The sequence below is a fragment of the Lycorma delicatula genome, chromosome 2 (assembly GCF_047948215.1).
Source record: "Lycorma delicatula isolate Av1 chromosome 2, ASM4794821v1, whole genome shotgun sequence".
Classification (NCBI taxonomy): domain Eukaryota; kingdom Metazoa; phylum Arthropoda; class Insecta; order Hemiptera; family Fulgoridae; genus Lycorma; species Lycorma delicatula.
The window spans coordinates 75,017,649-75,030,098 of NC_134456.1; the positions used below are offsets into that span (position 1 = coordinate 75,017,649).

A 12,450-nucleotide genomic window follows, 5' to 3' on the forward strand; every position below is an offset into this window, starting at 1 on the left:
AATTTCATTCAACCGATTCAAAGTATGAATTTACAGATTCATACTTTGCAAACCCTAAAACAAAGAACGCTTTTTGTTGGGGGTCGCCATCTTTGCTAGTAGCGTTTTTAAGCCGAAGATTAGGAAACAATTTATGAGCTTGCGCTAAAGTAAAACTGTTTGAACTGTTCTTTCATTTCATATATAATTAATCAATGTTCGTAAACATGGGAAATATTACATAGCTTTAAAACGCCGATTTCATTTTGAAACACAAGATATTATATTCTGGTGGCTCTTTTGGTAATTTGTCATCAGAAAGGACATCCAATTTCCTGTTAAAGTAAAAAAAAAGTAAAATATGGTTTAAAGTAAAACAATATATGATTTAAACTTCATCTAATTTATGAATTAAGTGAAATTAATAAAGATTTCAAAATATAATTTATAATATAAATATAATTTAATTTATAAATAATTTTAAAGACTTTAACGATCAACAAGTTACTCGTATTTGTATTATTTTACAAACGTTCCCCTTACTAGTAGCTTTTCTTGAGTTAAACAAGAGAGTTTCTTTTATGTGTATATATATATATATATATATATATATATATATATATAGAGTATATATGTATAAGACTGCGCGGTAGATGGGTTATAAAATATCAAAGAAAATTCTACATTAAATATTCAAGAAAAAATTAAATTAGTTTTATGTATACGATGAAATAAATAGTAAACTCAAAAACTCGTTTTTTGATTAAACCCAAGCTGCTTTATTAAAAAAAAAAAAAAGAGAGTAAAATCCAGATAGGTTTTGTATAATACATTTATAACTGGAATTTCAAAGAAGGGTGACTTCTGATATTTCCAATCACAGTGATAGCGGTTTTTTTCTTAAGATTTACCCTTATTTAACTTTTCTTATCAGATTGTTTTCTTCTCTTTTTTGAATGTTTTTTCTCTTTTTTTTGAACGCATCACCTTTTTCATTTTCTACAAAGAAAGTAATAAGAATTAAATTAATATTAAAGAATAGGGTAAATTGAAAGAAAAATCTAAACAAGATAAGAAATATTACAAACAGTACTAGATGAAAGCATACAGTTTTTGAATGAAGACAGGTATAAGAACAGATAAATTCAGATTATAAATAACAGAGTTAATATTTATTTCTTCTAAACTATACTACACTGTTTTATTTCATACTTTTTTTTAACTAGCTAAATTTTAAATAACATAAATAATAAGCAGCAAGAATTTATACTATAAATTCGAATATGTAATGAACAATGATTATAGGGTTTCGGAAAAAAAAATCGCACTTGCAAACTCTATTGCTAACGGCAATAAAATACAAGTGCTACATAGCCTAACGTTACTTCAAATGAAAAATAGTGAAGGCTATTTTTTTTTTTATCCTTATTACAAACTAACCATAGTACTTGGAAGGACATTCATAAATTTTCAAACTGTATAATTATAACATCAACACATTGCAGTATACATTATTCAAATAAAATCTTTTAATTTATTAAATACATAAAGCAATATAATTACTATCAACAAGATTAACTTGTTTGTTAAATAAAAAATTGTTATTCCCCCACGGGAGAATTTAAAATGCCATTAAGAGGGGACATAACTATTTTTAATGATACTTCTACGTGTAATTTTATGTGGGTCAAATATTAATACAAAATTAAATTATATATAGAGTGTCCCATAAAGAAACGAAGAAACTTTTAGGACATGTTATACTGGTGAAAATAATGAATTATATAAACAAGATCTGCTTTATTTTCGAATTACGGCTAGCGAAAGATTTCGCCGGATTTCAGCTCTTCTAATAAAAAATAACCCTACTGTAATTTTTGGGATTCAAATTAAAGAGTAAAGTTGGTGGTCTCTTAAGTAATTTGAGCTGGGAAAAAGGATAAAACAGGTCTCAGAATTGTAATTTCAATGATATCCGACGTAAGACACAAAATCTGGTGTGTTACCTGACTTACTACCTAGAAACTACAAGATTAGTTCATTTGGGGCCAGATAGAAACGATAATTTCGAAATTTACTGTAACTGATATTTGTTATTATTTATCACCATGTATTTTATTTTTTTTTATTTTGGTATATTAAAAATATACCAATGAATATTTATTACGTCCAGAAAGAATAATTCGATATTCTGTCTATTTTTCGTCTGTTTTGCTTAAAAAAAAACACAGATTTTTAAAAGTTTTTAACCTTATATTGATTGTATTTACATTAATTTTCTCAGAATTAAATTCTCTATAAGGTTTGTCATTAAATCTTCCGCATTTATTAGTCATTTAACAAAGCTACTGTACTACAAACCTAATAAAAACTTGTTTTTTTCGATACCGAATTTTGGGTTTTACGTCGGATATCTTTAACATTACAGAAGTTACAGATTGGGAACTACCTGTTTTATCCAATTCCAAGCTCAAATTACATAAGAGATCTACAACTTTACTCCTTAATTTGGGTCCCAAAATTACAGTAGGGCTTCTTATTAGAAGAGCTGAAATCTGAGCGAAATCTTTCGTTAGCCATAACTCGAAAACAAATCGTTTTTATACCTATGTTTATGCGGTTTTTTCTCTCATTATTTTCGCCAGTAGAACATGTCCTGAAAGTTTCTTCGTGGGAAACCCTGCATATTATATTATTGTAATTGATGTAATATTTATGAATTATGAATAGATTATTATTTTTTTTCATACAACTGTTTAAACAGTTTATATACACAACTATTAAGTATTCTGTAATGTATTTGTTTATCCCTGACGGAATATTTTTTAAATTTATTTAATTATTTTTTGTGAAACCATTTGTATTCATTGTTAAACTGAAAAAATTTAGTCATTCTTAATTTACGCTATCGTTCTGTTGACAGTTTAATAGTGTTCGGAAAGTAATAATTTTTTTTCTCAAAATTTATTTAGAATCAGTACAACATATATAAACCCTAAGTAAATTGGATCACAAAACAGTGATATGAAGAGAAGCTTCCTCAAAGGAAAACATGAAAGTAGTAGTATACATTTACATGTATGAAAAGCAACATGCAGTGATTAAATTATAATCAATACGTGATATAATTATAATACTACGAATAAAATAAAAAAATAAAAAAAAAAAACAGTAAAAAGAAATAAAAGAATAATATTAAAAAAATACACATAATCAACAAACTTCTAAATAAAATGATATGAAAGTGAATAATATTTGAGGGAAGAAGTTCCACTATCAGAGTATCTCTCTCAGCTGTCTAATATCCTCGCTATTGTGCAGTAAGTTCACAGCTATATTGCTTTCACGGTTGTTTGGTCTTAATTTGTATTTCCATTTTAATCGTTGAATCTCCTCATGAACGTATGATAACCCCCAGTTTGTCATGGATTTCTCTGTTCCTCACAAACCACGTACCTCGATTAGGCTCATGATCAATTTATTCTGGAACAGCTGGATAATTTTAAGTTACTGTTGCAAGTTAACCGAAGCTTGGGTTGGGTCATCGTCGACCGCCAAGATCGCCGTATTATCAGCAACCGAAGCAACAATGAACAATAGTTGGACGGTCTGCGGTGAAGATGAAGTACCAGAATCGGTCCCAAAACTGAACCTTAACACCCGACTAAATATAAAAAATCTAAGACAACCTGGGAAAAACGACCTTTCCGATATAGCTATCGGGAGGATAAAAATAAATAAATAAAAAAATCCACAAACGAAATGCGATTTTTCACTTATACAAGTTAACTGCATAATGTTATAGAAGAACCAGTTCTGTTTAAAAATATATTACACCTTACGAACTATTTAATAGAAAATACTGATTATTATGGTTTAACCCAATTAACTGTATTATTTTTAAGAGATTTTATTTATAAAAGGAAAAATTATAAAAATTACTAGAGATATTGCTAAGTTTTTCGGTTATTTTTACTTCACTGTGCGAAGTAAAGGAAGTATTATGATCGCGAAAAATTTCGGTTTTCAGATTTCAACGGAAATATCCATTTTGACCATCCCTGAATCTATTTTGATTAGTTTCGGCGTGAGATCTGTACGTACGTATCTCGCATAACTTAAAAATGATTAGCCATAGGAAGTTGAGATTTTGGATTTAGAACTGTTGTAACACCTATGTGCAATTCCCCTTTTGATTGCAATTGACTGAAATAAAAGTGTCCAAAAAAGCCCAAAATCCAAATATTTTTGGATTTTGGACTTTATTTAACTACAAAATCCAATCCCTCATAGAGAGATTTTTAACGATATATCATAAGTGATACTTATATTCACTGGATCCAGAGTTATAGCTAAATGAAATTTTAATTATTGAAATATTTGGATTTTATAAGGGGAAGACACACCGGTTCGAATCAGACTATCTCCGGTTTTTTTTTTTACTTTTTTTTTATTTAAATATATTGATTTATTAATATTATTAACCTCTGATTGTAGAAAAGTCTTTACGATTAATAATAATTCATAACAACAATAAAAAAAAAAAATATATGAAAAAATATCAGAAGTTATTAATGAAATAAAATTTTATGAACTTTTAATTTAAAAAAAAAAAAGTGTATAAGCGTACAAGGGAGTCATTGGTGTCCGCATCAGAGTTTTTTTTACAGAGAAGTGTGAGAACTTCATAATTTTAATAAGAGTATAAATAATAAATGTTGAAGTCCATTTAAGAGTTTTATATTAGTTTTAAAGTACTTTAAAAATTTTCTCTACAATTCGTTTCAATATGGCAACGATATATTAAAAAAAAAACAATATTTTGACACTCAATAAAGGCAGAATTTTTTTTAGTGAATTATGTGTCTAAAAACACTTCACAGTAGTATACAATTTCATAATTTCAATTAACAAAGGGACAGGTAAATATTAAGAAGGAAAAAGGAATTTCAATTAAAACTGCTGGAAATCTCTCCATCTGTTGCAGAAAGATACAGTCGCTTCAATGAGATACGAGGATGTATCCGTAGATGTATACACAGTTTCAAAACTTATACTACGTTCTACGTTTAAGTAAAGACCAGTCCCTACTGGAGACTGTTAACCAATCAGTAGTCACCTGTTAGTACAGCGTAGAAATCATTTCCTGTTTTCTTCAACCAATCACGAAAGCACAGTGCTATTTGAATGAAACTTTAGTTCGACCCATCATGAACGAATGTGAAATACACACTTATGATTGGTGCTTAGTATCTTAACTATAATCTCATACGAATTCTAGCAACTGTTTAATGTAACTGATTCATATAATGTTGCTACTATATATATATATATATATAAAGTATCATAAAAAAATAATCAGGTTTTACATTTACGTTTTTTATCCCAATTTAATCCTACCAGACCATCACAATGATAACAATGTTGACTATTTCGTTTTGGTTTATGAATTTAGATCATATCAAATGTTACTTAATTTAGTTTTTAATAAAGAATCTAATCAATCATTTTTTGTTTCTTTGTTTTGCAAAACAAAAATAAATAAATAATATTTCAAATGAATATTAAAACTGTTAAGATTTCTATTTAGTTTATTATATTTTAAATTAAATTTTTCTTTCAAATTACATCTTTCATGTAAAAGTTGAAAAGAAAAGCTGATAAGACTATTACTACTACTATTTGCTTACCTCATTCTTTCTTGGTCAATAATAATGTATCAAAGCTCCCTGATTTTCATGCAAGATAACTTTATCCACCCACAACAAGCAAATGTAACGTTTAAAAGTAGATAACTTCCATACTCATATAAATGTTATTTCCAATATTTATGAATTAAAAGATATTTTTGGTTCTAAGTAATTTATTTGTCAATTCTGACCATTCTATATATTCTGTAATTGGATAGGATTCAAGAGGTTATTTAACAACGAACATTTTAGTCAATTAATCATGATCAATTCTTAATTACTTTTTTTAATAACTGGAAAGTAAAATAAAAGTAAGCTTATCAGATAACAACAATTTCAGTGAGTGGTACCATTAAAGAAACTTGAAGGGCGAATATGAACAAACCGGTCACGTGTTAGGTGTTGTGCAGGGTGCCTAAATATCTACTTTTAGTTAAAATTCATTAAATACAGTACCACTCGATTACAAAAATCGATTGTACTGAATATCTATCGGAATATATTATTATTATTATTAATACAACTAATTATTTTTACTCACATATCCAATAAAATCAATTACCAAACGAAGATTTCTCTCTTTTTAGATGATTATTAACATTAAACTTTTTAAAAACAAATGAACTTCTACTAAATTAGATCGTTTATGAGAAATAATATTTTGTATTAATTTAGTCATTCTGATCCATTAAAGAATGTTATATTTTACAAATAATTAAATTATAAGGTTGAATGTTTCAAAGAATGTTTACAAAATCATAACGTATAAAAGCAAAAATATATTATCGACAATAAATACTACATTAAGGGGTTTTTACTGAGTTTATTGAATTGAAAGAGATGTATACATATCTGTATAATTTTAATTAACGGCATTGTCTCAGTAACAATGGACTGGAAATGATACGACCAACTGTCGTAGTATCGGTTGTATGAGTTTGTGGCCCTGTGTTTAGCAAGTAATTACTAATAGAAATTATATCTAACACGGAGGTTGGTAAACTTCCGTGGCAGAATGATAGTATCTCAGCCCTCCATCCGAAAAGTCTAGGGTTCAAATTCTGGTGGTCATGGTATTTTTCTTAAGCTACGATATTTCTTCTCCATATTAAAAAATCCTTTTCGGCACGCCGGAACGCGGAGCTAGATTTCACCGGTGCTAAGTAGAGAATGAAAAGTTCCTTAATGTGTAAATTGTTCCCGAGTAGGGGAACCAGCCGGCTACAATTGTAGGTCGGAGGAATGTACGTAGGACAATCCTCCGATGAGGTGGCAGCTGCTGCAGTTTTCCGTTTGTTGTTTTTATTTCTCGTTGGATGTAGGATTATGGTCAGGATTTTCGATGGTTAGTTATTTATTTTTGTAGTTGGGTGTTTGATGTACGTTGGTAGTTTGTTAACGTAGTTCTGGTTGGTGATTTGTTTGGTTTTGTTGGGTTATATGTTAATGTTTTCGTTGTTTTTATTTGGAGTTTTATTTTTGCCAGTTCTGTTTTTTTTTCTATTTCCATGTGTTAAACAGATGTTTAGTTTGTTGTGATTTTTGTTTTCTGTATTAAATGTAGGAAAATTGTTAGTGTAGATTTTTTTTGGTTAGTTATTTTGTTTTGTTATTAATGGTTTGCTGTTCGGAATTTATTGGTGGTTTATTCGATTTATTATCGTGGTTTTATGTTATATGTTTTTGAGTTTTAGGTTAGTATCTTGTAATTGGTTTGTACAACAGTACATTAACTGTTGTTAATGTTTTATGTTTTTGTTAAGTTCTTGTTTCTGTTTATAATTATCATTATTTTGTGTTTTAGATTTCTGTGTTTAGCGTTCAGTGTTGAGGGTTGGATTTTCACATTCTTCCATCAGTTAGGTTCTAGCCAGCTGAATCGGTATGATCTTGTTTAAGGCTTGAAGCGTAATCTCTGTTGGATCCGTTTAGGTTTAGTACACCGATGGGAATGTCACATGTAACATTCGCATCGGTGGCATCTTGACTGAGGCTAAGACTGCAAAATTTCTTGAGGCTTGTTAAAGACGACCTCCGGTAAACCCCTTAAGGACTAGGTGCGGAGGGGGAGGTGTGGCGACTTGATCCGTCACCCGTGGCGGGTGTCTTTCCCTTCGGGGTTAAGTTGTAGGCTTGCTTTTTACTATTTGTAAACTCTTCTGTTTGTGTTACTATGTCTTCCTTCGATTCAAATAGAAATTCGGGTCGTCAGCAAACACTAGACAGCATTTTTGACGTTTCGGTTTTTGGATCCGCCAAAACCTTCACCCATTATTTTGTTAGGACTGGTGATAATTCGTCACCTTGTCTCAAATCTGTTAGTAGGAAAAGTTTTTATTTCTCCCATAAATTTAATCTTAAAGAATGTGTTTGTAATAGTGATTTTTTGATTTTATTGTTATTACTTCTTTTTTAACAACTGATGTTATTTATAAATAATAATATATAAACTGACAAAGAAAACAAAAATATTTAATCATGCAATTACAAAACCGTAAATTTATATATTTAAAAAAATAAAATTATGCATCGTAAGATTTTTACAAAAATATATTCAGGAAAAATACACACTATACAAATGAGTTCCACAGAAGTTTTCTTAAAGCGAATAGATAATTATTAATGCAAACAAGAAGTGTGTAACTTCATTGTTTGTGGAGGCAGATAGAACTAACCCTTCCCCAAGATCAATGCCGGGTAATTAAGTTAATGCGTACCCTCTGAAATGTTTCCCCTAAGGGAAAACTTCCTGTAAATTCGTTCTAAATTCATCCCAAATGTTGTAAAACTAGGAATGAATAGTAAAACAGACGTAGGAAAAAATACTGCTTATATAACATTTTAAATAACAGGTTAGCGGTAAAAATTATTTATATATATATAAATGAATGTTTGTCTCGTATGCAGTCCTACACCATTCATCCGATTGCGATGAAACTTTAGTCAGGAGTTGTGTGTACGCCTGCGAAGGTTTCTGAATTAGTTTGGACCCGCTAGGTGGCACTGGGGCTCGAGATAAAAAAAAATTAAATAACTTTGCAAAACCACTCAAATCTCCAATAAAAAAAAAATTAATTAAATGTTAAAAGGGATTTAAGCATTTTGGCCTTACAAGGTAAATACAAAGAGCGATTAGAAGCTGGGGAAGGTGGACAATACCTTTGGATCAGGAACGGAATAGGGTAATTTTTAAAAAATTTATAAAGTTTTTCCATGGTTTTATTTTTGAGAAAATTTTGTAAGAAAAATATTGTTCTCAATAGGATTCACGACTTACCTTGATCCTGATACAAGTTAGTGAAAATATTACCTGGTCATCTTTCAAAAAATTATTAAAAATAATAAAACAAGTTTTTAAAAACTCTCCCACACCCCTTATTATCCGAACCAAAAAATATCAATTTATACTGGAAGTTTTATATTTTTTATACGCTGAATTTGATATTTTCAATTTTTTTTCTTGTAAAAATATCACAATTTTATTTTTTTCTGTTTCCTAATTTATCATTATTAATACTGCTTAACAAAATACGGATATGTTGAAAATGTGGATAGAAGAAATGGTGTTAATATACCCGTAAACGTTCTTCGTACATATGGTACCCAGCATTCTTTTTAGGAATACAAATTACAATTTACTAGATTGGTTACAAACATATTTATCATATGACAAATATTTATACACGATAACTCCCTAAATATTTTCACCAAAATTTTTTTTCGTAAAATATTGATTTATACGATATGAATTTAATTGCAATTTTGGATTTAAAACAAGGTAGGTTAAATATGTTCCAAAACAGTAAACAAAAAAATTAGTTATTAAAAAATATATCACAAATTAAAAACGATATTTCATCGCATACGAGTTTAAAACAAAATCTTATCGTCATAAGATTACATATGGAGGATGAGTCGAATAATCTTACGGTAAGTTACTAGAAACGGAAGTAGATTAGGCAAGATTCATTGCATTACTACCGTGACCACCAGGATCATAATCCGGTCATTACTCATATAAATGTCCTACTTAATTAATTACTACTCCTTTCGTAGATAAGGTACTTAAGTTTATATCTATAAACTTCCGATACAATAATAATTATTTCATTAGTATATAAAAAAAGTAATCGATGAACCACATTGAAAAGAAACAATAAAATAAAGTTTCAAGCAAAATAAAATAACTAAATTCAATCATCAGTACGTATCACGGGTTGTTTTTATAACATAATTTATGTTATAAATTACGCCAGACTTGTACAACTCCTACATCAAAATATCATTATAAAATTATTTAAGAATACCATTAAATACAATAATATGACATGCTGTACAATACAAACATTATTTACACCGTAATTTTCAACGATAGCACAAATCCATAATAGGTTACATAATAACCGTACAATAATCGTAAAACTTCCATCACATATACGTATAGCATACATATATATATATTCCTGAATGAATAATCGTCGTTTAAATGGATAATAAATAAAGATCAAACTTTAGTAAACAATAACAATAATATTATGAATGATTACAGGAAAAAAGAACTACAGGAAATGAGAAATTTATGTTAGAAGGTAAAAAGGAAATTAAAAAATGAAATAATAATAATAACAAAGAATATTAAAGAATAACCAGTCGTAAAGAAGTAAATTAAACAACATTAAACGAGTTATTTTTCAAAATATAAGAATACAATTATAATAAAAAAGAAAAATTAAAAACGAAATTAAACATAAAAATTATTTAACCAAACGAAAAATAATAAAAATTATTAAAATTGAAAATAACATTACAATCAAAAACCTTTTATAAAAACTTTATTTAAAATTTAAACACAAATGAATAATTTCCAGTCTTAAACAGTGGATAAGTAAATAAAAAAGGAGGAAATAATAAAAAAGATTAATTCATAAATTTTGATCTACGTGGTGAAGTCGTAGAGTCTCGACCTTTTATCCGGGGATCTCGGATTCGAATCCCGGTCAGGCATCGCACTTTTTATATGCTACAAATTTCCATTTTCACGTTATCACGTACAAACTTCTTTTATAAGGTTCTGAATTGAATTATGAATTAATTCATCAGTCAAAAAAAATTAAATCAATAGATCTTACGAAATACTATTATATAGGTGTCCGATATAAAACGCAACCCATCAATCACTCATCCATAAAATTCCAAAAGTCAAGCTTATTCCACTACTCGTTACTGAAATGGACTCGTCCAACATCTGAACATCGCGGCGACGCAGTAGAACACTACCGATAGTAACAACAATGCAATCATAACGTTCAGTGTATTGCTTGAGACAAGATGGTGTTTTCGCTAGATGAACGTGTTTTCATCATTGAGTCGTACTTCAGTACGAAATCAGTGGTTGCAGTGCAATATTTGTTTCGCCATAAGTATCCAGATAAACCGGCTCCTAACAAAACATCAGTATTAAGGTTAGTTGAAAAATTTAGAGAGACTGGTTCTGTTAATAACAAGGAACACAAAAGATCTGCGTTAGTGTAGAATACAGATACAGTCACTGAAATGAAAGACCGATTACTCGCCTCGCCAAATAAATCGATCAGACGTTTGTCTGCTGAAATTAATTTGTCTAAATCAACTGTTCATCGGGCGACCAAACAATTACAATTACGTCCTTATCGCATTCAAACGGTTCATCGACTTCTTGAGCCCGACAAAGAAAAACGGCTACATTATTGTCTACGGTTCCGTCGATTTCTGCGTGAGTGAATTAACGTTATGGATTCGTTATTTTTCACAGATGAAGCACGGTTTCATTTGGATGGCTACGTAAATAGCCAAAACAGTAGAATTTGGAGTGGTGAAAATCCCCACGTTTATCACGAAAAACAATTACACCCGCAGAAATTGGGCGTGTGGTACGCGATATCGCGGAAGAAAATAATCGGTCCTATTTTTTTCGAGTACACCATTAATGCAGAACGATATCAGGATATTTTATTTCAGTTCATTGCACTCTTGTAAGAGGAATACAGACACTGCCGGCTACAACATGACGGTGCGACATCGCACTACGCAGGTTCAACTTCTGATTTCGTCGAGGAATTCTTTGGTAATCGTGTTATCGGTCGAGGCTTGTGGCCACCAAGATCTCCAGATTTGACTGCGGCGGATTTTTTTCTACGGGGTTACCTCAAAGAAAAAGCCTACAGCAACAAACCACGAACACTTGAACGATTGAAAGTCAATATTGAACAAGCTGTATTAAATGTCCAGCCACAAACTTTGAAAAAAGTTGCAAGAAACGCTGTAAAAAGAATTGAAGCTTGTATTCAAGAAGATGGCGGCCACTTCCAACATTTACTCTAAATGTAAGGTAATGGATGGTAATAATAAAAATTACATTTACATATGCCTTTTTATTATTTCAATACCTACCAATATAAGTTTGTGTTGCGTTTTATATGGGACACCCTTATAAAGGATATTTTTAGAGTAAGAGTAAAAATCTGTCAATTAACCGTTTAAGTTATTCGAAGTTTGTACGTATTTATCAATTAAATTTAATTTTTTTTTCGATTCCATCTCTATGGTACAAATTCTTCGCCTTATTCAGTTGCTCTCTCTTTCTCCATTATTTCCTTCATCATTTTCAATATGGATCTTAATTTGTACTTTTTTATTTTGGCATGGACAGACCAGAATAAAAAAGGGCTGAGGAGGAATTTTTCTTCAACATTTGTTAAACTGGATTTCTTCTTCACAAGTTTATTTTTATCACAAATCTTTT

General features: G+C 29.6%; 1 long non-coding RNA gene across 1 annotated transcript in view; it reads right to left on the reverse strand.

Moving 5' to 3' along the window:
* Positions 1 to 772: 772 nt before the first annotated feature.
* LOC142318909 (uncharacterized) overlaps positions 773 to 12,450 on the reverse strand; it is a 122,152-nt gene continuing 110,474 nt past the window's right edge. The window contains exon 4 of the long non-coding RNA XR_012755076.1: positions 773 to 978. This is a non-coding gene — a long non-coding RNA (uncharacterized LOC142318909). The remainder of the gene's footprint in view (positions 979 to 12,450) is intronic.